This window comes from Acipenser ruthenus, chromosome 4 (assembly GCF_902713425.1).
Source record: "Acipenser ruthenus chromosome 4, fAciRut3.2 maternal haplotype, whole genome shotgun sequence".
Taxonomy (NCBI): Eukaryota; Metazoa; Chordata; class Actinopteri; order Acipenseriformes; family Acipenseridae; genus Acipenser; species Acipenser ruthenus.
The window spans coordinates 86490034-86515712 of NC_081192.1; the positions used below are offsets into that span (position 1 = coordinate 86490034).

Below are 25679 nucleotides of genomic sequence, written 5' to 3' on the forward strand. Positions count from 1 at the left end.
AATACAAATTGATGCACCTAGTATGTGAAATTTACCTGCCCTGGACCTAAGAGATTTCAGTATATTTGCATGAGTTACATTGAGTCGCCCTTATGAATCAGAATTTATTTCTACATTTTTTACAGTCCTTACATAATATACCAAAAAGTTTATTATTAAACGAATGTGAGTTTAAATTATTAGTAAGTACACACATTTTTATATGAAAGCTGAACATTAATATCAGCAAAGAACAACTAAGTTACAAGTTTTTGATGAAAAAATAATTGTAGCCAACGTTTTCACTAAAGTAAATCAGGCTTATGTGATTGTAAAATGTCACTTTTTACTACTGCTTCATCTTAAAAAAAAAACATAAAATAAAAGATTTTGGTGGGAATTGAACTTGTTCATGGCCCCGCGGCAACATTAACCTAATTTTTTTTTATTAAAAAATCCAACATTTAATTTTAAATAACAGTCTGATACTCTCTCTTCCTTACCTTTTTCTTTTAATAATGGTCTTATACTCTTGCTTCAGATGTTTCTGCGAGTATTCATATTTCGTGCAGTCCTCTCTGAACGCCTGCCGAGTTCACATTCACTTAACGTTTTTTCATACTGTTGGCTAACGTTAGCCACGTTGCAGACCTTGGGTCAAACCAATATGTTCATGTAGGGAGAGTGTATTGTGACTGTTTATAAATGTGGTACATACTGAATAATTTTCCATTTTTATATTTTATTTTAAACCTTTTAAAGACGAACCAATACCAAACACAACAATGTATAATACATATATAATGAACGAAAAAAGTGGAGGAGCAAAATATATAGTTTGACCCCTCCATATTCAAAGTGTGGGGTGGGGGGGCACATGCCCCTTCTGTCCCATGGGTTAGGCGCCTATGGTCTAGTCCAGCGTTCCTCATTAATTGGCCCGCCAGCTGCCTCTGTATAATCCCGCCGCGTTTTTACATTTTTAATATATTACAGTACCTTTTTTTTTTTTTTTTTAGTACGTACTTGTGTATTTTTCATTCCCTTTTCACCAGCTCCACTGCCGCTTTAACCCGTCTACTTTTTTTTGTTATTCAGCCAATCACAAAATCTAAATCATAAATCCTACTCTTCTTATTGTTTGTTGCTCGAGAACCGCGTGACCACACGTCTGTTCCCACCGGCATCAATACAGCGGTGATAACTACTGAGATTTGTAATTTGAAAAGGGATTGAAAGCAGCCATAAAAAATGTCACCAATACTGCTCCCAGTCAAAGTACAACAAGCAAGTCCCCAGCGCTCTCTGATTCTGAAGATTTTTCATGCCAGGCAGCAAGTCCTCACATTCAACCGACACAAGTAAGGCACACGTGTGAGGGGTAGGCCTAATAAAAATGATCCTCTTAAATACAGAAAACTGTCTGGGAAGATGAGTTTTTCTTTATCAAGTTAGAAAATAAACCCATTTGTCAGAAATCTGTGTCAGTCATGAAACAGAGCAATCTGCAAAGGCATTTTAAAACAGTGCACAGCGATTATTCAGTCTGCTTTCCGATGGGATCTATAATTAGAAAAGAGCAATTAAAGAAACTCCCTGAACTACCAGGAGTAGTTGTTAACTCAGGCAACTGGGCAGGAATCGGTAGTTACTGAAGCGTCTTTTCGAATTATATGGATTTTACTCAAACATAAGAAAGCTTTGAGTGACGCGGAAATCATAAAGGAGTGCTTCATTGAATCTGCAAAAATTCTTTACACTAACTTTCCAAACAAAGAAAAAATACTGAAAGAGATCCGTCTCTTGCAGCTATCGGACAGTACAGCTACAAGGCGATGCGGAGATCTTGGTTCTGATGTATTTGAACAGCTGATAACTGACTTGAACGAGGCGCCTTGCTTCAGTATAGCACTGGATGAAACAACCGATGTCCGAAATATTCCACAGCTACTTGTATGGGTACGTTTTCCAAAACAGTCAGATGGTGTGTTTCGGGAGGAGATGCTCTGTTTACTGCCTCTTGAAGGCCACACTCGGGGGCGAGATGTACGTGAGAAGGTGACAGATTTCTTTGACGATCATAATGTACGGTGTGATAAGCTAATTTCAGTTTGTACAGGCAGAGCGCCTTCAATGATTGGATGTCAAAATGGTGCAGTGTTGCTGCTCAGACAAGCCAAAGGTGTTGGAAAGTTTATTTCACCAAGAGGCACTGGTTGCAAAGAAAATGTAAAATGGTGAGTGACATGTTGAAATGTTTTCCTTCCAAAGAAAAGTAGGGCTTTTGATCAGCGACTTGCAAAGTGCAGAGTTCACACACCATTTCCCCAAACTTGCGTGTATCACCACTGAATGACCTGAGCTGAAGGATCATTGCAGACCTGACATATTTGTGACGTACATGATTCAACTGAGGGAGAGGTTTGAAGCATGATTTGGTGACTTTTGCTATAGGAAGGTTTTGTTCCATTTTTTGCAAAATCCTTTTGTTGTACCAGTGAGAGACACCTCTGTTGAACTGGCACAAATGGGGGCAGCAACTGCCAATTCAGACTCTGAACTTTTGGAACTGCAAGCTGACTTTGATATGCAAGCGATACATTTGACATGCAAGCGATACATTTGACATGCTCTGTGCCTGAATTCTGGTTTAAAGTTCGTCAAGAATAACACCCCATCCTGTGCTTTTAAGGGACTGTCCATGTTTGGTAGCACATATGTGTGCGAAGCCAGCTTTTCAGCAATGAACTCAATAAAGAACAAGCACTGTAACAGACTGAGGCACGACCGCCTGCAACATTGTTTGCGCGCCGCAACCACCTCCTACGAACCTCGTTATCAGAATATTACAAGCAAGTCCACTCGTTTCCGAAGTTCCAAAGAGTAAAGGTAAGTAAAAAACGCATTTTTAATGTTTGGTGATAAGGGGGTTATAATATGTCTATGTGGCCCGCCAATGATCGTAGAGTTACTTATGTGCCCCTCAACAATATTTTAGTGGTCAGGGATGAGGCACTGGGAGGGAGGCACTGTGGTCTAGTGGTTAGAGCTGAGGGACACGGAGGGAGGGAGTCAGTGTGGTCTAGTGGTTGGAGCTGAGTGACTGGGAGGGAGGCAACTTGGTCCAGTGGTTAGAGCTAAGAGATTACAAGGGAGGGAGGCAGTGTGGTCCAGATTAGCTCAGGGACTGGGAGAGAGACAGTGGTCAAATGGTTAGAAGTGAGGGACTGGGAGGTAGGGAAGTAGTGTGGTTTAGTGGTTGGAGCTGGGGGACTGGTATTGAGGGGAGGCAGTGTTGTCTGGTGGTGAGGGTTGAGGGATTAGAAGGCAGTGTGGTCTAAGGGTTACAGCTGGTTGTTTATTTTTATAACATTTAAAAGTATATTTTTCCTTGTAGAAAACAATGGAGTAAACTGCTCTGGCCCAGGGTGTTCGTGTGTCTTGTTCAGGCCCAGCATTGAGATGAGGCAGATCCCTGAGCTAATCCTGTCAGAGGTGTTGTTGCAGATGTCAGGCCTCTATCAGAAAATGGCAGGTGCTAAAACCGGCAAACTGTCACACAGCACGAGTGTGAATTCAACTCAGAGAGGAGAGAGGGAAAGCTGCTGACAGCCTAGCGCTGGTACCTGCAGATTTCCCACTCACACCCAAGCACACACACACTCACACAGACACACACTCAGCAGGCTGTCAGCATTCACATATGTGTGAGCAAGGCGTTTGTTAGGCAGTGCCAGAAAAACCCTGCAGCTCAGAACACTATTAGAAGAAATTAGAAGAGACCAAAACTTATTTCAATAAAATACTTTTAAATCAAGCTTGTATGTAATGTCACATGTACTCTCTTTGTGCAATTAATAAAGTAGAAAACGCCATACTTGAGAAAAGAAAGCGATGGCTGTGGGGTGCAGATCGACCTCTGCCTGGGGGAAACATCATGTTAAGTTTATGGACACATTTCTATTAAACTCTTGCCCTGTTTCAAGACCGTTAATGGTTACACATCTTTTTTATGTCTTACATCTAAAGTGCCTTTCCCATTACACTATGCCCCTAGGGGTTCTAGGTTTTTATTTACAAAAACCCTAGCTAGTCCAGTGACTGACAGAAAACCTGATTGATTGATTTTCGTGTCGGGGGGAAAAAAACTCCCATAGCTGCAGTCAAACCACACATTGAGTGCTGATCTAATTCATCAGACCAGCACATTGGAGGCTTGGTTTAGCTAACTATTTATGGCTAGATCTCAATCAGTCCAAACGATTTTGGATGTAACCCCGCTTCCCTGAAAGAGAAGACGACCAACAACAATACTATTGGGATATGCCTGCCACAGGTCAGGTATTCACTGAGCATTTTATGTCTGCTGATAGGCCCCTCCGGGGAGTGACATCCTCGGTCCTGCCTACCAAGGGATTAAGTAGTCACTCCGCGGAGATGACGTTCTCTTTCGATTCGAACCCGCGAATGCAAGTGATGAGACCTCGCAAGGTTTGTTGGTCGTCCTCTCTTTCAGGGAGCCAGGGTTACATCCGTAACCTATCATTCCCTTGCAATTCGAAGACGGCCAACAATAATACTTTTGGGGAAAGCCGTCGCGAGGGAGTGTGAGCGGACAGTAGATGAGGTACGTCTCGCTACCACCAAAGTAATCTTTGTGGTGTGAGCGTGCAACCTCAATCTACCATATTGAATCGGTAGAACCTGGTGAATGTATGCAGAGTAGCCTAGCTAGCTGCAGTACAAATATCAGTCAATGAGGCACCTCTAAAGAGGGCCCATGACTTAGCCACTCCTCTGTTAGAGTGCGCGGCCACCTTCCCAGGTGGGGGTAGGCCAGCATTAGTATATGCAGTCGAAACTGTGTCCACAATCCAGTGGGACAGTCGCTGCTTTGAGAGGGCTTAACCCAGGGTCTTTTTACCATGACAAAAAAAGAACTGGTCAGACTGACGCAGCGCTCTCGTCCTATCCACATAACATCTCAATGCCTGAACAGGGCAGAGGGAATTCAATGTAAAGCCTATATTTCCACTGATTGATTCAAGTGGAAAGCTGTAAACACCTTATGGAGGTTCGTGCTTAACGACACTCTGTTTCCATCATCCCAAAAACGCATAAAGGAGCTGTGCACTGACAGAGCCTGTAGCTCACTAACCCGCTTAGCGGAGATGATGGGCAACAGTGTGGAGTAGTGGTTAGGGCTTTGGACTCTTGACCGGAGGGTTGTGGGTTCAATCCCAGTTGGAGGACACTGCTGCTGTACCCTTGAGCAAGGTACTTTACCTAGATTGCTCCAGTAAAAACCCAACTGTATAAATGGGTAATTGTATGTAAAAAATAATGTGATATCTTGTAACAATTGTAAGTCGCCCTGGATAAGGGCGTCTGCTAAGAAATAAATAATAATAATAATGACGGCTAACAAAAAGGCTGTCTTCACAGAGAGATATTTAAACTCTATGGAATGTATAGGCTCAAACAGGGCCTTAGTGAGAGCCTCCAATACCACTTTAGACTCCACTCAGGGAGGATGTCCTTTCTAGGAGGACGTATCCTCCGAACCTTCAGAAAATGGGTCGTTAGTATATGAGCGCCTGGGGACACTGAGTCAATGGGGACATGGCATGCAGATATGACTGCTAAGTACACTTTCAGTGTAGAGGGGGATCGACCCTCCTCTAGTAAGTCTTGCAGAAACTGTAAAATGATTGCTATAGGGCAATAAATGGGGTCATGACCTCTAGCCATACACCAATTTTGGAAATACCTCCACTTATAGGCATACAGTGACCTTGTGGAGGGGGCCCTAGCATTCTGCAGTGTACTAACAACTGTATCTGAGAACCCTAAGATGGACAGACGGTCCCGTTCAGGGGCCAGATCCACAGTTGGAGTCTGCCCGGTTCTGGGTGCCAGAGAGTGCCTCTCGACTGACTGAGGAGATCCATGCGCAGCGGGATCTTCCAGGGCTGGCCTTGCAGCAGCTGGCAAATGTTTGCAAACCAGATTCTCCTGGGCCATCTGGGGGCCACCAGGAGAACTGTAGCTACTTCTCTCCGAACGTTCTCTAGGAAGGCCAGGACGCCTAGTGGACCTAGTGGAGGGAGAACCATAAGGGGCAGTGAGTCATCTCTGCCATGGCAGAGATCGAAACGGACCCTTCGGAACCGTTCCCAAATGCGCTCTACCACCTGAGGGTGGAGTTGCCGTTCTAATGGGCGAGGACCTTCACTCGAGAGGAGGTCCATCGCCCAGTTCACCACTCCAGGAAGATGAACAGCCCGGAGGGATAGCAAGTTCCTCTTTGCCCAGGTCAATAGCCGAAAGGCTATGCGGTGCAACCCCGGGGACCGAAGTCCTCCCTGGTGGTTGACATACGCTACTACTGTCTCCTCTGGAGCACTGGGAGTAAATGCTGGGGAGCGAGGTGAACCGCTTGCAGTTCCAGCGCATTTATGTGCAGGGATGTCCACTGACCCGACCAGGACCTGCGGACTCCTCTCCCTGCCCAGACCGCACCACCTGATGGTTGTGTATCATTCCCATCCGTATGCCTTCATGCAATTGAGAGGCTTGCCTCCACCAGCGCATGGCTTCGCAGCATACATGAGACACAGTCAGCTGACGGTGTCTGACGCGTTTGGGGTGTAGCCGGAAGGCATTGAGCCACGCTTGGATCAGGCGCATGTGGAGTAACCCTAGTTGGATGGCTGATGAAGCTGCGGCCATCAGACCCAATAGTTTATGAGACAACACCAATTGTACTGTGGATCCCTGTTGAAACAGGGCTAGACAGTTGTGAATGGCACCCACTCTGTTGTCCGACAGGTAGGCTCGCATTGTAAGGGAATCCGGTCGGAGACCCAAGTAAACACCGTACTTTGCACCGGTATTAATTGACTTTTGGCATCGTTGAGGGTGAGACCCAGTCTCACCAGATGCTCTGTCACGATCGCAGTGTGGGCCACTACTCCTTCCTGCGACTGGGAGCAGATCAACCAGTCGCCCAGGTAGTTCAACACTCTGATCCCTTGTAGCCGCAAGAGGGTTAGGATGGCATCCACGCACTTTGAGAAAGTGTGGAGAGGCTGAATGGCAGCACAGAAAACTCGAAGATGCTTCATTGAAAGGCGAAGCAGAGATATTTCATGTGTGCGGGACGAATAGGGACGTGAAAATACGCATCCTTTAAGTCCACAGTGGTAAACCAGTCGCCCGGCCAGACAGACTAGAGGATGTGGCGATGTGTGACCATCTGGAACCTCCTCTCCTTCAAGAACCCAGCCCCCGTCCTTTTTTGGCCCTAGAAAGTATCTCGAGTAGAACCCCCCTTCTTGAGAGGTGCGTTCTGTAACTTTTTTTTTAAAATTTAGTAGTCACCAGTTTATTTTATTTTTTTGTAGTTTTCTCCCCAATTTAATAGTGTCCAATTATTTTTGTTTAGCTCAGCTCACCGCTACCACCCCCACACTGACTCGGGAGCGGTGAAGACGAGCACATGCTGTCCTCCGAAGTGTGTGCCGTCAGCTGACCACTTTTTTTCACACTGCAGACTGGAAGCCTGAGATCTACAGCAGCGTACCCGAGACCAAGTGCAACTCTGGGACTACTGGTTCAAGGAAGGCCACCGATTGTAGTATGCCATCTAGGTAGGCCTTCAGGAGACCTGCTGTGTTGGACAGGAGCATTTTAAAGTTGGGCCTCCGTAATCTTGCATTGGCCGGTAGGGCATACAGGGTCCTTAGATAGCCCTCCTACCGGAGGGGCTCGCACCAGGGCCACTATGGTGGAATCCACCGGTGGGAATTGCGCTAGTCCCAGCACCCCTGCACCTACCAGTGTCCGCTGGGGCCAGTCGGTACCAAGAAGACTGTACCTCCTCCAGAAAATCCAGGAACACCGGAAAAAGGTTGGGGGGGTCGAAGCTTTCGCCAATCTAGGCCTACTGTGCCTTCCCTTTTTTTACTGCTCCTCGAAGGAGACTGAGCGGCTGTGAGCTCGGTGGTCTAGAGCCTGTGCACACAGTATGTTCTGTGATGAGCTCGAAGGCAGGTGGAAGAGGTGGGAGGACAGGGCTCCCAACGCTGCAGATGGCTCAGCTGAGCTGACTGAGGAAGCCACTCCTGTAAACTCTGCGAGCCTCCTGCGCAGGGTCTGAGGCTGAGACGCTGCGCAGATTAAGCAGAATGTCTCATCTCCTAGGGAGGAGGAGACGTGCTGCATCCCCAGGCACCGGAGGCACCGAAGCGCCGAGGCTCTGAGGCACCGAGACACCGAGGGCCCTGAAGCACCGAGGCCGAGGCACCAAGGGCACCTAGCACCAGGGGCGTAAGCACCGAGGATACTAGGCCAGGTGTCTAGTCTGGACGGCATGCAGTCACACAACCAAGGCAGCATGCAGCTTGCAGCGGAAAAAGCACAGACAGCAGATGCTGTATGTTAAGAAAGCAGACTACAGGGCTCCCGAGTAGCACATCCAGTAAAGGCACTCCGCCCTATAGCCTGGAGATCACCGGTTTGAGTCCAAGCTATTCCATTGCCGGCCGAGGACGGGAGTTCCTACAGACCATACTGCTTCACTCCTAGTCCCTCAACTGTAATCATTAGACCACACTGTCTTTATCGCAGTCCCTCAGCTTTAACCACTAGACGACACTGCCTCCCAGTCCCTCAGCTTTAACCACTAGACAACACTGCCTCCCAGTCACTGAGCTTTAACTGCTAGACCACACACTTTGTACTTTGAGAGCCAGGCATTTTTTAGAGTGACTTATTGAGCTCGCTGGACAAGTGACGGTTTGTAGTGTTCCTGTTGTGTAATTTCAATCAGGGAGAAGTGTTTATCTGAAGCTAGTCACTGGCTTTTCCCCTCTGCTGCTCTCCCTCCATTTGTTGGCTGCTTCGCTCTAGTCATTCTGAAGCTATGTTAATGCAGCCAGGTGGAAAAGGGTTGTGACTGACCTGACACTCACTCACTTTGCTGCACTAAGCCAGCGGGGATCAAAGGCCTCCTAACTTTTTTACATGACTGGGCATCGGCAGCAAGAACAAACCTGTGTCTCTATTTAGATCAATCAATCTAAGCAATTCTTCTTCTTCTCCTTCTTCTTCTTCTTCTTCTTCTTCTTCTTCTTCTTCTTCTTCTCCCCCCATCTCTCTCTCACACACACATATCAGTTCAATGACCATTTAAGTACAGGAAATTAACTAACAGCCCTGTCGAATTGTTTCAGCAGCATGCTTCTGGTCTGTGATGGGAGTGCTATCACAGCTCCTGTGTGTGCGTAATAGTCTGAGATGGGAGTGCTATCACTACTCCTGTGTGTGTGGTATAGTCTGTGATGGGAGTGCTATCACTGCTCCTGTGTGTGTGGTATAGTCTGTGATGGGAGTGCTATCACTGCTCCTGTGTGTGTGGTATAGTCTGTGATGGGAGTGCTATCACTGCTCCTGTGTGTGTGGTATAGTCTGTGATGGGAGTGCTATCACTGCTCCTGTGTGTGTGGTATAGTCTGTGATGGGAGTGCTATCACTGCTCCTGTGTGTGTGGTATAGTCTGTGATGGGAGTGCTATCACTGCTCCTCTTGGTCTGTGTGGTACTGTTTGGGATGTAACCTAAATCTAAAAGTTTGTACATAAAGAATGAAAACTATAACTCCACAGTGATGAGTACTGAAACTAAAAAAGGGAAAATGTAACCAAGTCACCTGACAGTGAACTGAGTGGTGTAAACGATAGTCCTGTCAGTCTTGAGACTCGCTGTCACTGCTTTCCATGCACAGAGTTGCAGGCAGAGTGCCATTGCACTGTATTGCATTTGTTCATATCTTTAAACAAGGGGATACACTGATGGCAGATCACAGACAGATTCCTGATTCTTTCTCTCAGGTACTGGGTTTTAATTTAGAAACAGGAGTTTCAGTCTCTGGTATCCAGGCAACAAAGTCCTGAGTCTTGCTGTGAGCAAGGCAGTGACAATGTGTTGGGGGAGGGAGGAGGGGGTGCACAGAGATGTTAACCCCTTCATGAACACTTGAATGTTAGGAGTGGATTGGGAGTGAGTATATGTAAACAGAATATAAATATTAAACTATTCCAGGTTCCACAGAATCTACCAAACATTGTGTGAGATTCACTGTACAGAGCAAGACATGCAACAAACATATTTTTTCTAAATACATAGCTCACTGTCCATATAAAGGTCACTATTTGTATGAACAATTTGTGGGATGGACTTTTGCACATAAATTATAGTGGCTACAACATAGCAGCAAGCATTTTTAACCACATTTCAATTAAATTCCACTACAGCACAAAATACTAAATAGAACAAGTTAATACTTTGAAACATTGTGATCAATTAAAAAATTGTAAGTGGGGAAAAAAAAATGGAAAGCATCTGTAACTTTTTTTTTTTACAGAAGACTTAACAATAGTACATGTACAAGGCAAGTGAAAATACTGTAACGCTCAAACTAATCCGCTCAAACTGATTCCTCTCCCTCCACTATTCTAGAGACCATTGAAGCAGCTTTCCCCTCCTTGTCTCGATGCCTTTGTCTCGTTGCACTTGTGGGCGGTTTTATTTTTAGATTGTAGTGCTTTGATTGAACTTGTGAAGTGCTTGAAGTTTCTCATAATCTTATTGAAGAAACCATTTCCACCTGGTAAAACGCTTTTAGAAAATATGTATTGAATTCACAAGCAGCAAGTTCAGGGTGTTATTTTGCATATTATGTCTGTGTCAGGCATGTCAGGCAAGTGTTAAAGGTAGAGTAGTCGAAAAATATATGCAGATGTAATAGCTGGTATTATTATGTAAAAAGGGCAAATCACATGACACTTTTTATACACTGTATAGAATATTTTCTAAAGAAAATGGCTCTTCTGGGCCATTTTGCCTTTACAATTGTGACAATAAACAAAAAAAAAACAATAAATGATTTTTTTTGGTGGATGGATATCAATTTGTAAATGTGTTATTGGAATAGATACATTGCTGATAACCACTAGACCAATGGAACAACTTCCTCTCACCCTGTAGCTGCTTAATAAAATAACTCCTTCCACCCCTGCAGCTAATGGAACCCCTTCCTCACCCTTCAGCTAATGGAACCCCTTCCTCATCCAGCAGCTAATGGAACTCCTTCCTCACCCTTCAGCTAATGGAACCCCTTCCTCATCCAGCAGCTAATGGAACTCCTTCCTCACCCTGCAGCTAAAGGAACCCCTTCCTCACCCTGCAGCTAATGGAACTCCTTCCTCACCCTGCAGCTAAAGGAACCCCTTCCTCACCCTGCAGCTAATGGAACCCCTTCCTCACCCTGCAGCTAATGGAACCCCTTCCTCACCCTGCAGCTAATGGAACCCCTTCCTCACCCTGCAGCTAATGGAACCCCTTCCTCACCCTGCAGCTAAAGGAACCCCTTCCTCACCCTGCAGCTAAAGGAACCCCTTCCTCATCCAGCAGCTAATGGAACCCCTCCCTCACCCTGCAGCTAAAGGAACCCCTTCCTCATCCAGCAGCTAAAGGAACCCCTTCCTTACCCTGCAGCTAATGGAATCCCTTCCTCACCCTGCAGCTAAAGGAACCCCTTCCTCACCCTGCAGCCAATGGAACCCCTTCCTCGCCCTGCAGCTAATGGAACCCCTTCCTCGCCCTGCAGCTAATGGAACCCCTCCCTCGCCCTGCAGCTAAAGGAACCCCTTCCTCACCCTGCAGCTAATGGAACCCCTTCCTCGCCCTGCAGCTAAAGGAACCCCTTCCTTACCCTGCAGCTAATGGAACCCCTTCCTCACACTGTGAAGCTGCGTGTGTGTTGATTCCATAGCGCAGGGTTGCTATTAGAGGAATGAGAGGAAGTCGGGATGTGCTCTCCCCAATGCTCTTCTCTCGCTCTCTGCTCTCCATCTCCTTTAACTTTGCCGGCGGGTGATGTTTCACACATCACTTCACCGAGCTTGGTACCGACACTATTATTAGAGCTTTCTCTATTGATATTCGCTCATTTGTTTGTGTACACTTGCTTTCTGGGAGTGTGCAGGGAGGGCCTCTTTAGTTTGGAAGTGAGAAAGTTCAGCTGGTTTGTGGTCGTATTTGTTACAATTTCTAACAAAATCTGTTGTTGTTGTTGTTGCCAAGAAAGAAGCATCTAGCTGAAGAGTAGTGTTGGAATGCTGGGAAAAATTTCTGCCCCAATAATTGTGCAGCTTTGAGGCACTCTGTCTCTTCCTGTCACTCGTTCTTTTATTTAACTGTTTATTCTGTCACCCATTCCATTCTTCTTTTCTTTCTGTGTTCTCCCCCTCTCTCTTTCTGTCAGTATCTCTTTCCCTCCCTCTGTTCTGTTCTCTCTCTCGCTCTCTCCCTTTCGCTCCAGTTACACTCCACAGAGCATGTCTCAGTGTGAGTGTGTGTGTGTGTGCGTGTGTGTTTTTTTCCTGTCATGCTGATTTTTTGCTGGAGATCTCTTTCTCCCAGCAGCAGCGGTAGCAGCTGTGTGTATTTATCTTGACTGGTGTACAGCCTGAGACTCGCTGTCCTAGGAAACAGAAGAAGCCCTTGCGTCTCTCAGGTGCTTTGCTGCTGTGTTTTTATTTGTTTGGGGTAATGCTTGTGTAGTTCATGTGTTATCAGCGGTGTGCCCCGGTGGCTGTGCGCCCCGGAAGCTGGAAGCTCCACGACTGTGGCTGCTGCCTGGCCCTGGCCCGGGTGTGTGTGACGCGACACGGCAGCACCTTGGCGTGGTGGTGAAGACGATGATCCTGCCACTCGTCCTTAAGCTGCTGAATGAGCTGAGCACGACCCCACTGCCATCTTCTCCTCCTCTTTCTCCTCGTGACCCCATGCCGTGCCCCCCGGGACTCCAGAGCTGCTTCCGCTGTGCCAGTGAGACCCCCAGACTGCCCACTGAGGGAAGAGAGGTGAGGGAGAGAGAGAGCCCGAACTTGAAAGTGTGGGGGAGAGCGAGTGAAGTGGGGAGAGAAAAAGAGTTTGAAAAAAAGAGAATGGGTAAGTGTCAGTGTGAGAGAGTGTGTCTGGGGGGGAGGGATGAGGTGGTGTGAGAAAGAGTGTGAAAAAAGAGAATATGTGGAATGTAAGTGTGTCTGTGTGTTTGGGAGAGTGAGTGAAGTGGTATGAAAAAGTGTGTCTGTGTGAGAGTGAGTGTGAGGGGGAAAAAAACTGCTGCAGACTTGGCAGTGTGGTCTAGTCTAGTAGCAACAAATACAATTTTTGAACCCCAGCTCTGACCCTCCTGACTGTTTGCGTCACTGGAGAGGGGTTATCGGAGCCTGCGTGCACACTGGCAGCTCCCCCTGACTAAGAGGGACAGTAGCAATGAATGCGAGCTGAGCGTGGGGCTTCCCATCTACAGATTCCCTCACCCCTAGAAGAGAGGGAATGAGGGAAAGAGAGAAACCCACCAGGGCTCAATGAGAAACCTGCCCTTGTTTGGTAGTCATTCACTACAGAGGACTTGAGATTGCTACCTGGGTTCTGAAATGTCAGGGAATTTTCTGAAATACTGTGCGCAATGTGAGCTTTCATATCACATTATGTAACAGCATGAGATTGGAATGATCTCAGCCTCAAAGAGAATGCCAGTTTCCCACACTATGTTTGATCCGTTGATTTACAGTCTTTACAATTTTTGGTATAAATTTTTTTAATTTTTTTTTATTATTATTTAAATTTCTGCAAAATGGAAGTGTGTGGAGGAGCTAAAACTCTCTCAGGTGTGTCACTTACTCGTTACACAAAGAAAACAATTAGAGGGGGATATTTTCTGAAATACGGATTATGTAACTTTAAAACCAACAGTAATTGTTCAAGGAATAAACATGAATGTAAGCATTGAGATGAGATAAACGTGAGCTTCTAGTCCTACTGTACCTTTCAATATGACTGCTTTATCTTTGGAAGCTGTGAAATTAAGAAGTCTTTTTAAAGTCCCTGAGCTTTGGTGCACAATCCTAAAATAAAAATAAAACCAGGGGCGCAGAGAGCTTGCTATTGGAAGTGTGTATTGGATTATTTTCAGTTTAGTAAGTACTGGACAATGCAGAGTAATATCCTGGAGAAACAAACAACTGTCCTTTTAAGAATGATACGCAAAACAAACATGCATTTTAAAACTTAATTAAAACATATGGTAGAAATAAGTTACTGTTTGAAATCTTGTATTCTATCAGTTTTATGAATTACCAGTAGGTATCAGAAAGTTATTTGGTCACTCATCGTCATTCGTGGCTTAAAACGCAAGAATGAGCCACTAATGTGTGTTCAGTGCCTGGCAGTTTGGACTCTTCAAGCAAGCTTACTGCCAAAGACAGATACAGAGAACAAATGTTGGAGTAGCAGAACACAGGACCACTCAGTATGAGAAAACTAAAAAAATTGAATGGGAACAGCTGTTTAAATATGCAAAATAAAAAAATAAAAAAGGCATTGACAGCTTCAAGGTCAATGGTTTCTACAAAGCAGACATGCACTTAGTGGATGGAAATACCACCATTTTCATTTCTGTATACTGATTTCATTTCAAGCTCACAGTTATCAGATACAAATTGAAATGATGACGATGGTTCAATTTCATTTCCAAAATGAGCTGATTTTTCTTTATCCTATCTGTCATAAAAAAATGATGTATATTATAGTACCTAAATTGTCATTGAGTGCCGTTATTTTGGTAAAACATACCTTTTGAAGAAAGATTACACACTTGGGTTTAGTAGCATTAGGGTTTTGGATCAATATTTAGTGTTAAGTCATTGTGTGAATTAATCTGACCTTAACAGAAATCTGACTTTACTTCTTTTAGTTTTCTTATTTGATAACATGTTGCATTTAATGTACTGTAGTAAAATGTGATTCCCATTATAGAATGTTTGAGATTTTTCAGGACTTCATTGTGATGATTAGCCTGTCAGCTTGAATCTCTGAACTTTGCAGCACTGTGAGGGAGTGTTTTATTGACAAGCCTTTTTCTGTCCACATCGCAGTTTGTCCTCAGGCGTCTTCTCAGTCCTCTGTGTTGTTAATTTTTTTTTTCATTAAAAGACCAGAGCGTCTGTGTTGCTGCATTTCTGGAGACCAGAGGGACTGTCATGCCTGATTTTATATAACACAGCACAGTCAGAGTGCACTGGTCACAATGCGCTCAGCTCTTACTGTGAGCATGCAGCTTTCTTGTTGTTTTGTTTTTTCTTCTGGGGTGGACATGATTCAAACAAACTGATGTTTCCTGAAAAAAGAGTTTACATGTAGATGATTAAACTCATCTAAGAGTTTTGTTTTGAAAAGGGTGTTTATTCAGTGAGAATTACTTATTTGCAAGTTATTTTGTGCTGAAATATCTTAGCTTCTTAGTGAGTTTGTTTCACTGGGCAGTGATGATACTCATTCGACCATAAATAATTCCAGTAACTGTAAAGGACTTCTTAAATGGTCCCAATATCAAGTCATTACTTTTAACTTTTAAAATGAGCTCAATGTATAGTACAGTAGGGGCTGCAAAGTGATGGCCCAGGCCAGTGCATTAATAGAAACTGACCAATTAGGAATGTGAAAAATTGAGTGATTTCATAACATTGCTGAACAGTTTTTATCATTATGCAAATGTATCCAATAATGCTACAAGAACTTCAGGCATTTAGAAAAATGTAATTTCTCTGCGCAACATTTTCCATGCTTTTCCTTCACTGATCATTCAGATTGCATCTAAATGGCACAGTGCAGACACACATACTGGCCTTAAAACTGTGCTTCTGCTGTTTTCTTCCTTCTGAGAAGTTTAGAATAATGTGCATGACTGTTTTTGTTATGCTATTAAGATATTACCCCAAGGTAAACATTTTGAAAAGTCACTAAAATGAAAGGAGAGCTGTCCCTTGAGCCATCTCCTAATAGCTTCCAAAGATAGCCCTGCAAGCTCAGAGAACCACACTGTACAGCACGTCTTCACATGAAATAAATCAAAAGACCACGTACCAGAAGAATAATGTTCAAAACAACATTTCAGTTTGAAAGATGAGGCTTAATTTAATAAAATATCATCACTGTGTTGAAAACAAAGCCACTAGGTGCTTAATGAGTTATGCCTTTGATCATAAAACTGACATCAGTATTACAGCACTAGATACCTTTTTATCATAAGAAACGATTTTGTAGTTGTGCTGCTGTAGCGGGCAATGTTGTTTAATGCATTGCTGTAACGGATTCTTAACCCTGTGTGGTTAAAAGTGCTATAACCACAAATTTAGATAAATGCCTGTCTCTTTTTCAACAGTCTTTAAAATGATTGCTTGCTTGCGGCATGGTTGGTTACCAATTAGTACCCCTGTTACACTGGTGCCATGACCCGGATCTCAAAAGAGGAAGAGTTGGCTGTATAGTGTTTTGTGATGGACTGCTTTTACTGATTCTGAGATGAAAAGCATGTTGCTTTATTCCACAGTGAGATTTACAAGAAGGGCTTTGAATGATAGTGAAGTCTTTGTTGTCCTGCTTCCTGACTGTGGTTTGATAAACAGGAATTTATAGTGCAATATAATAAAGGGAGCCCTGACTAACCTGTGTTGTGGGTCTCTCAGACCCTGTTTGTCAAACTCATCATCACAGCACAGGAATGCTTAATCCACAGGATGGTTGCGAAGCCACTGCAGTGCCTAACAGAGGTGACATCCACAGCAGTGAAATGTGTGAATGGTCTTGGCCTCGCTACCTCACAGACCTGGAGTTCTCTTCCTGCAGTTTCCTTCAAACCTGTGAAAGGCAGATAAAGCACTTGAACAGTCAGTCGCTTTCGCTGTGTGTTCGTCACGTTCCCGTGGAGATGGAGGAGGTGTTCATTCTGTTGGGCAGGATGGCCTGTGAAAATCTCCAGCCTCCTCACTGCGTTTTCTGTGATTTCCAGAACATGTTTAATGGACTTTTATAATCCATTGCCTAGTATTTAGTCATCATGGTTCCATTTGAGATGGCAAGACAGCTTCAAAGTCTTTCTTAAGAGACTTCCCTTATAAAGGTTTCCACAGTAAATCTGTACAGTTATTTTGCAGTTTTCCCATGGTTATACTTAGGCTTGCTACTTTTCGATATTAATCGGAAAGCTTGTAAGCGTCAAATTCCCCCAAAATTTGAGTTCGCCTGAAATAAATTTATATAGGATAAATGTCGGTAAAACCACTCCCTGTTTTTTATTTTCTTACCAAAAATAATCATTTAGAAATCATCTCTAGTATAGTTTTTATACTTACTGTCTGTCCCGTCTCCGTTCCGCTCTGAATGGCCAGCGGTCGCTGTCAGTCATCTCAGTGGTCTGTTAGTACTGTAGTTTCACTGTCACTGTCATTTCACCCAGTTCTGACAGATCTCGTTGACTGAAGCTACAATAGAATGCTCTCATTCATTTAAATGACTGCCAGTCATCACGATCTGCACCGACTGTGTACTTTCATTTGCCAACTACAGCGCCTGTCATTCAAAGCGCCTACTTTGAAATTAGCATGAAGCGGGTTAAGGTGCAGGTAAGCTTTTGCTATAGGTATATGGTGACAGTTACTACGCATGGGTAATATTTTGATAAAATTTTGCTGTTGGGTTGTTAATGGGGAATTTTACATACTGCTACAATACATACCAAATTTAAAAGTATGTACTGTATTACTGTTCACGTGTCCAGTCGTCTCTTTTGGCAAGTGATGTTTTCAGGATCACGGCAGGATGAAAGGGGGGCCATCTGCCTTCCCTTCCAGTGACTCTGGATCCTGCTGTGCTGAAGCAGGAGAGGGGGCTCAGACTCCAAATAATAAGTGCAAGTTAGTTCTGTTCAACTATGTAATGTTTTGTTCTGTGCATATTGTTTTTACTTGTAAATGTATGCTATAAATGTCTGTGTAATACACTTTTATATGCTGCATTTTCTACGGTTTATTTGAGAAGTGGGCACCCCACGGATCGGGGGCCTGGTCAGTGCGCCGGAGTGAACGGGAGAACCCAGCCTGTACTTTTCCACCAAGCGAGGTTACCCGCAGTCAGGCTGGGGCCCTGACCCCTCCCTTTTAGAAGGTTCTATGGATCCCTGGGCTGGAGAATTTCCCCACAACTGCCAGCCTGTGACTTTCCGGCCTGGGACCAGGGTCAGACTGAAAGAAGGAGAACAGAATGAAGGAGCTAAAGAGAAAGAGCTGGAGAGAAAAGGAGCTAAAGAGAAGAAAGAGCCAACTAGTAGAAGCGTGAGCTGTTGCTGACAGCAGCTTTGTTAAGCAATAATTGAAGCTAAAACAAATAAAAAGTTTAGCCTTGAAACCTTGCCTTGCATCCTTCTTGACAACACCACAATATTAATCATATTAATTTGGCGAAAAAATTAAAATCGAATAGTAGCAAACCTAGTTATACTATATATTAACCATCGTTTACTGTGTTTTACTATATATTTTTAATATGCTTAGTTATATTTTGCAATGCTTTTACAGTGGTAAACTTTTATAAGGGCTTGGGCCATATTAACGAAGTATTTACCACCATACCAAGTTAGCACCTGTTCTGAAAAGAAAACAAAATGCTGCTATTACAATACTGTAAATAACTCAGTTAGTTAAATTAGGAGCTCCAGCATTCACCTTGGGTGTTTTTGTTTTCCTCACATTACAAAAAAAAATATTTAAAATTAGTTTAAATAACACTATGTAACACAATTTTTGTTCCTGGGTAGTAAGTGTTATTTCCTAATTGCTTATGCCTCAAAAGTATAGAAAATGGCTATTATTCCCCACAAACTTTGCTTTTGTGACCAGGACAGTGATATTTTGAAATTTACCTATTTCCAATGAGAAAACGGGTGAATTTGTGTCTTTTCGTTCACATAAAGTCAGAAAAAAACAACATATGAATCCAAATTAACATGTATTTATACTAAAGTAATACAAAAATGACTACAAAAGATTTAGAAGTGAGTAGTTTTTCGAGATTTACGATTATACTGTAAATCACTTTCACGAATCAGCCCCCAAATGTAGTCTCCCATCATGTTCTTGTTATACTGTCCTTCATTGACAGCGCATCCAGGAGCCTCAAAGCCGTGCTGATCCATAATGGTAACAAGTACCCGTCTCTTCCCCTGGCTCACTCGGTGCACCTCAAAGAGGATTACAACAGCATCAAGACCTTGCTGGACGCCTTGAAGTATGATGAGTACGGCTGGGACCCCCGGAAGGTGCTGATGCCACCACTGCACATCAAATTGGGCCTTATGAAACAATTTGTCAGAGCTCTAGATAAGGAGTCGGCAGCCTTCAAGTAACTTCAAGACTTCTTCCCTAAGCTGTCTGAGGCAAAGGTCAAAGCCAGTGTCTTCGTCGGACCACAGATAAAGAAGATCCTGGAGTGCAATGAATTCCCCAAGAAGCTCACTAGTAAGGAGAAAGCGGCTTGGAACAGCTTTGTCGCAGTGGTTCGGGGCTTCCTGGGCAATCACAAGGCCGAAAACTATGTGGAGTTGGTTGAGACTCTGGTGAAGAACTACGGCACAATGGGCTGTAGGATGTCCCTCAAAGTCCATATCCTTGATGCTCATCTTGACAAATTCAAGGAGAACATGGGAGCGTACTCGGAGGAGCAAGGCGAGCGCTTCCACCAGGATATACTGGACTTTGAACGCCGCTACCAAGGACAGTATAACGAGAACATGATGGGAGACTACATTTGGGGGCTGATTCGTGAAAGTGATTTACAGTATAATTGTAAATCTCGAAAAACTACTCACTTCTAAATCTTTTGTAGTCATTTTTGTATTACTTTAGTATAAATACATGTTAATTTGGATTCATATGTTGTTTTTTTCTGACTTTATGTGAACGAAAAGACACAAATTCGCCTGTTTTCTCATTGGAAATAGGTACATTTCAAAATATCACTGTCCTGATCACAAAAGCAAAGTTTGTGGGGAATAATAGCCATTTTCTATACTTTTGAGGCATAAGCAATTAGGAAATAACACTTACTACCCAGGAACCAAAAAAAAAAAAAAAATTTGTTACACGGTGTAATCTAATGGAACCCTTTGGAGAAATTCTTTCAGGAGGATTATGTTTGAAAATGACACTTAACATTACAGCATGCCATGTGAAGCTGCTGTCAGCTGTGCCATTTAGCAATTATTATCTCAAGCTTGATATTCATTAGTGGTATTCAGGCCTGCATTAATGTATTAATGTTATGTGTGGTTGACAGTCCACTGCTGTACATTTGGGGGCATTCCCAAAGGCAATGTTGTGTTCTCCATATTCATATTATTTAGTCAAGTTTGTGGTGATTTTAATAATTTCGAATTGACCTGTTTCTGTACAGCTTGCTCAACCTTTACACTATAATGTGCATTGCTGTTGTATTACTGCTTGTTTTTATTGTTCTTTGCTGCATCCAGATCATTTTCTCAGTACCTGTACACAGGACCTGTTCACTAGATGGCGCCGATGAGCTCTTACAATTATACAGACATTTTACATGTCTGGTGAAAGACAAGCGGGCAACTAGAGCTGGAGAGCTGTTCTTGAGTTGAGGTCAAATAAGCTTACATTTTGAATGGGGTGTACATTACGGGCCCAATTGTGATGACGGGGAAAACCTCTAATGCAAGTACCCCTGGTGTTGATGAAAATACACTGCACAAATGGGAGAATACTGCCTTTGCCCTGTAATGTGATTTTGGTGTCATGCTTTGCCCCGTCCTTTTCCGTCTGTGTTAGTGTCAGTGCTCAGCATGACTTTTGGGGTGTGGCCTCATTTGCACGTTAGCTTTGAGGGATTTTGGTAACGGCACAGACGGGGCTGCGTCTCAAACTTGTTCAATGAATGTAAATATCTAAATGCTTCATTAACAAATGGTGCTCTATGGCACTAAAGAACAGCCTTTTGTTCACTAAAATCACAACAAAGGCAAACGCTGGGGCTGTTGTTTTCTTAAAGGGCATGTCAGTTGCTCCTGATTTGTTAGCAGCTTCTGACTCCCTCTTTTTCTTCACTGGTCAGTGCTAACGGAATTCCGCCAGCACCCAGCTCAAACTCCCTTTGAAATCACAACATGAAGGGAACAGCGCCCTTTGCCCTTACATTTGCATTTTACCAGGTTTCCTCAAAATCAGACCTATTGGGCAGAATTTTCAGAAACCAGTGTTACAGTGTTACTGTGGTATAGTAACGAGAGCTTTAGTAGAAGTGATTTTCAAACAGCATGTGTTAATTAAATCAATCCGTTAAAGGGTATATAAGGATCAACCACAGTGCGGTCTCCCCAGTGCATCAGCATGACAACTATCTGGATTAAGCTAAGTAGGGTACATCTCTGGGGTCTTCAAGAGGTATATCATTTTAACAATACAACAAACGTTCCGTAAGGTTACACATGGTTAAAACAAGTGAATAAATCTCCTTCATATCACAAGTATAGAAAAGGCTAAATATTTTCATAACTACAAATATTGAATTATCTAAGTTGGCTGTAAGAAATTAACTGGTCCTGTACACTCTCTCTCTCTGTCTCTCTGTATCGTCAGCAGTGGTCTGTTTCAACGTGAGTTATATACTGTTTCGTTAATTAAAACCCTCCTTTTCCAAGTGCAAATTAACTCATGATAAATTATGACAATTAACACAGATTTCCTTTTAAATTCCCACGCAAACAAAAGAAATAATCGCAAAAAGCACTGCTCGTTAAGATATTAACATTATCAGTTGTGCATTAATGATCCTCAAAATAATGTGTTTGTTTTGCTCAGTAGAGAGTCCTGTTGCCAAGAAGACAAAACTGCGTTTGCTATGTAAATGCAGCGGTGTTAACCTTTACACACGGCTGATTTAGATCTGTACTGACACGCTAACATTCTGAATTATCATCCTCCAAATGGCCTTTTAAACACAGCAGCACACAGCTCAAATTACCCCGGAATTCAACACTTTTGAGTGTTCTATAAAACACCTGCTTATGGCTGGGAGTTCTATGCACTTTGCAGTGCATAGAACTCCCAGCAATGATAAATAGTATAATGAGATCCACTTTTAAACTAGAAGAAACTTTAGGAAGATATGGTGTTGATTCGATTAACCTATGCCCCATTGTGATATACAAGAGAAGCATCTTTTTTAGAGCGTGGGTGTAATTGCACTGATAAAAATCATAAGTGAAATGGTTCTGTCAAGGTCAAACATGGCAGGTACAGGACTAAACAATTGTTTGAATAATTGAGCAGAGAAAGAACTGTTTCAACTACTGTATTCCTCAATATCAATGTTTAGGGTGACAGTGATGGGTATCATATAATGGTGTGTTTTAGTGCTTTCAGGTGCAAAGTGACAGAGCTGTAAAGCTGAGAAATTTGTTTTGGGGAGAGCAATAGCTCTAGATATGTTAAAATGAATACTTCAGTCTTCAGGGCTCCTGCACAGGTCTTTGCACAGCACCAAGGTCCACTCCACAGGTAATGAGTTATAGTGCCAGGTGTTTTCACTTTTAACTCTGATGAATGAGGCCATTACTGAGCAAATATAGGTTGCGTTGGATCTTGTATCCAACAAAATCTCATTCTGAAAATCAGATCAAGCAACCAATAGTGCAAGAGCTTATACCTGTTTAAATTTGCATTACACGATACGTTAAACAGATGCTTGCACACTGTGCCTTTCTCTGCACCTCTTCTCTTGGTAAATTATTCCAGTTTGTTTGCTATTTGAGTTTACTCTCTCTGAGTAAGTGAAGAAAGATTGACTGCTGTCCATTTATTGTAAGAAAGTGAGTCGGTAGGGCAGGGTTTGCTGTAGTTAAGCAGGGGATCATGCATGTGTTTGCTGTGGTCGCTGCAGAAAACTAAGATGAACTGTATCTCAGCTGGGTAATTATTAGATTTTTAAATGGTGTAGACTTTAATAGATGCTGTATCTCTTGGCTCTATCAGATGTGGCGAATGTCACATAGCTTCACATTGTTTATTACAAAGACCTGTAGATTATCTTTTATGTATTTTATTACAGCCATTGTTGCTGCTAGCACTGTTTGCTAAAAGGGGAAATAATGAGCTTTTAACACTGCTGCCCATGATGGCAATTCTTACTGTGTTTCCCAGAGGATACAAGCAGCCACACAGACAGATGTATCATATACCTCTGAAACCATTTATCTTCCACAAAGAACTACATTAGACCCAGACACCCAGACATCTTGAGAGGTGTACTGGTTCCCATCTCCACTCAGGGATGGAAATAAGACTCCTATTACACAGCAGTTTCACCAATTCCAGGTTTTACTACAAGCTTGATTAGCCACAGTGTATAGGTAATAAGCTCAGGTGTGTTGTAGTAAACTCCAGGAATTGATCGAACTGCTGTGCAGTGGGTCTTATTTCCACCTTTTAAGATTGGTACTGCTATAGGGAATACAACTCTGGTATCGATTAAAGCTCTGCGGACATGTTGTTTCTCTGTGTCCAGTTCAGAGTCCGTTGACAATACCAGGCTCTGTACTATTGTAGTTATGTCTACCTCATCAAAGAGAGAGGGGTATTAACCAGTTGATGTGGCTGTATGTGTTGAGCAGGTCTGGTGCTCTAGACATCGTTTCAATTTAAAATAATCTTTGATGCTTTGGTTATAAAATAAGCATGATTTATTTTGTGTTACTGGTAGCTTACAGGCTAAAGTAAAAAGAGCGCTAGGTATTCATTTGATTTTACTAATGTACTGTATACTGTATTTAGGCGTACTGTACAGATTTATATTTTCTTCATAATGTAATATGTAGCCTACCCAAAACACATTAGTGTTATTTCATCGCAATGATTTATACATTTAAAGTACATTGAGTACTATAAATGTATGTGTGTGCGATTTTATTGTATTTTTTTAAACCTAACACCTGCTTATGTTGGACAAACATATCCGGTTTAGCGAGACCTACTGTATGATTCTGAAAAGCTTTTTGATAGAAACACATTTTTTATTTGTGGGTGAAGGTGGGGGCCCCACTATAGACTCTGATGGGATTAACGCCTATCATTATTTATTCGAAAAAATGTTGCACAACTTTTGCAATGCTAGAGATCTCGCTAAGATGATATAACAAATATTTAAATCAGTATAGTGCAGCTCTCTTTATTAACATATTTTCTCTCAGTACATACGACAAAATGTATACTTTGCAAATTGTTGCAACAGAAATGCAAATTGCAGTATGTTTGCGCTGCTACCTGCCCATCTTAGTAACCCTAAGTGTTAAATGTCTTAATACACCTGGGGGCTCCTGAGTGGCGCATCCAGTAAAGGCTCCGGTTCGAGTCCAGGCTATTCCACTGCCGACTGTGGACATGAGTTCCCAGGGGGGCGGCACACAATTGGCCGAGCACCATCTGGGGCAGCTTAGATTGGTAAGAGTGTTCTCGGCTCACTGCACACCAGCGACCCCTGTAGACTGGCCAGGCGCCTGCGAGCCTGTCTGTAAGTTGCCCAGAGATGTGTGGTCCTTCGACGCTGTAGCTCTGAGGTGGCTGCATGGCGGGCCTGCAGAGTGAAATGAAGAGGACGGCTGACGGCACATGCTTCAGAGGACACGTGTGCCCGTCTTGGTCCCTCCTGAGTCAGCGCCAGGTTGAAATAAACAATAATTGGCCTTAGCAAATTGGGGAGAAAATAAAAAAATAATTGGAGATTCCAAATAAAAAAATAATAATAAAAAAATACACCTACATAGTTTCTAGTTTTATTACATAGTCAGTATCTCTCATTTCTGGAAGCTTTTCACTGGAGCAGAGGTTGTCCCTTAATACTCATTATCTTTTCCATGACCAAGCTTTCGGGACCCTTACATGATGCATGTTGTTTTAAGAGGGGTCTGGCTCTATTGCACCTGAGCACTATGCAACTCCTCGTCTCCTGGGTGCTTCATCAGGGCGGTCTGCAGAGTAACAAGGGACTTCTCTGGATTCTTCAGGGCAATCCATGAAGGGTTGGCTGCGGCAATGTGTTTAAAAAATCTACACAATCATTTATTTTGAAACCTCATTACAGAATAGATTCACTGCATAGAGTTTCATAAATAAAGACAAACGTGTTTTAAAAGGCTTTCAAGCCTTTTAAAGCTTCTGAAAACGATTTTTAATGAGAAACCCTCAAGAGAGCTCCAGGAATCTGGGGGTGAACTGATGCCAGCGCAATAATTCAAGGGATTCTTGTAAAATGTGCTTGTAAAATTGTATCCTCTTAAAGCTGATTGTGTTTAATAAGGTTCATCTTTTATAAAGTAACCTAATGCTGTGTGTTAATGGATAGCTGCCTGAATGGAGCTCTGCAGGACACTTCATTGAGAACCAACAAAGTGTCAATCTTTCAAATTGAACATGTGCAATTCAACGTTAAATTGTTCCCTCACTGTTAATGTGATGAGTTTTGAGCTCTGCGAATCCAGCCCCATGGTGTTATGTTAATAATGTCTCTTGATATTAATCAATAATATAAGACAATTGGAGGGGTATGGCATAGGTTACCTAGCCACATTGTGGATGCTGAATCATTGGGATCCTTTAAGTCACAAATTGACAAAGTTTTGAGATCAAGCAGCTACTAGCCCTTATAAATCTTTACTATAGTAAAAACATAAGTGAAATTTAAGCATAGTGAAAGCATGGTAAAGCATAGGTAAGCATTGTC

General features: G+C 43.0%; 1 protein-coding gene across 1 annotated transcript in view; it reads left to right on the top strand.

Annotated features, from left to right (window-relative positions):
- The window catches only part of LOC117399214 (potassium voltage-gated channel subfamily H member 2-like), a 161610-nt gene that overhangs the window by 110508 nt on the left and 25423 nt on the right, over positions 1-25679 (top strand). The gene's annotated exons all lie outside the window — the stretch shown is intronic.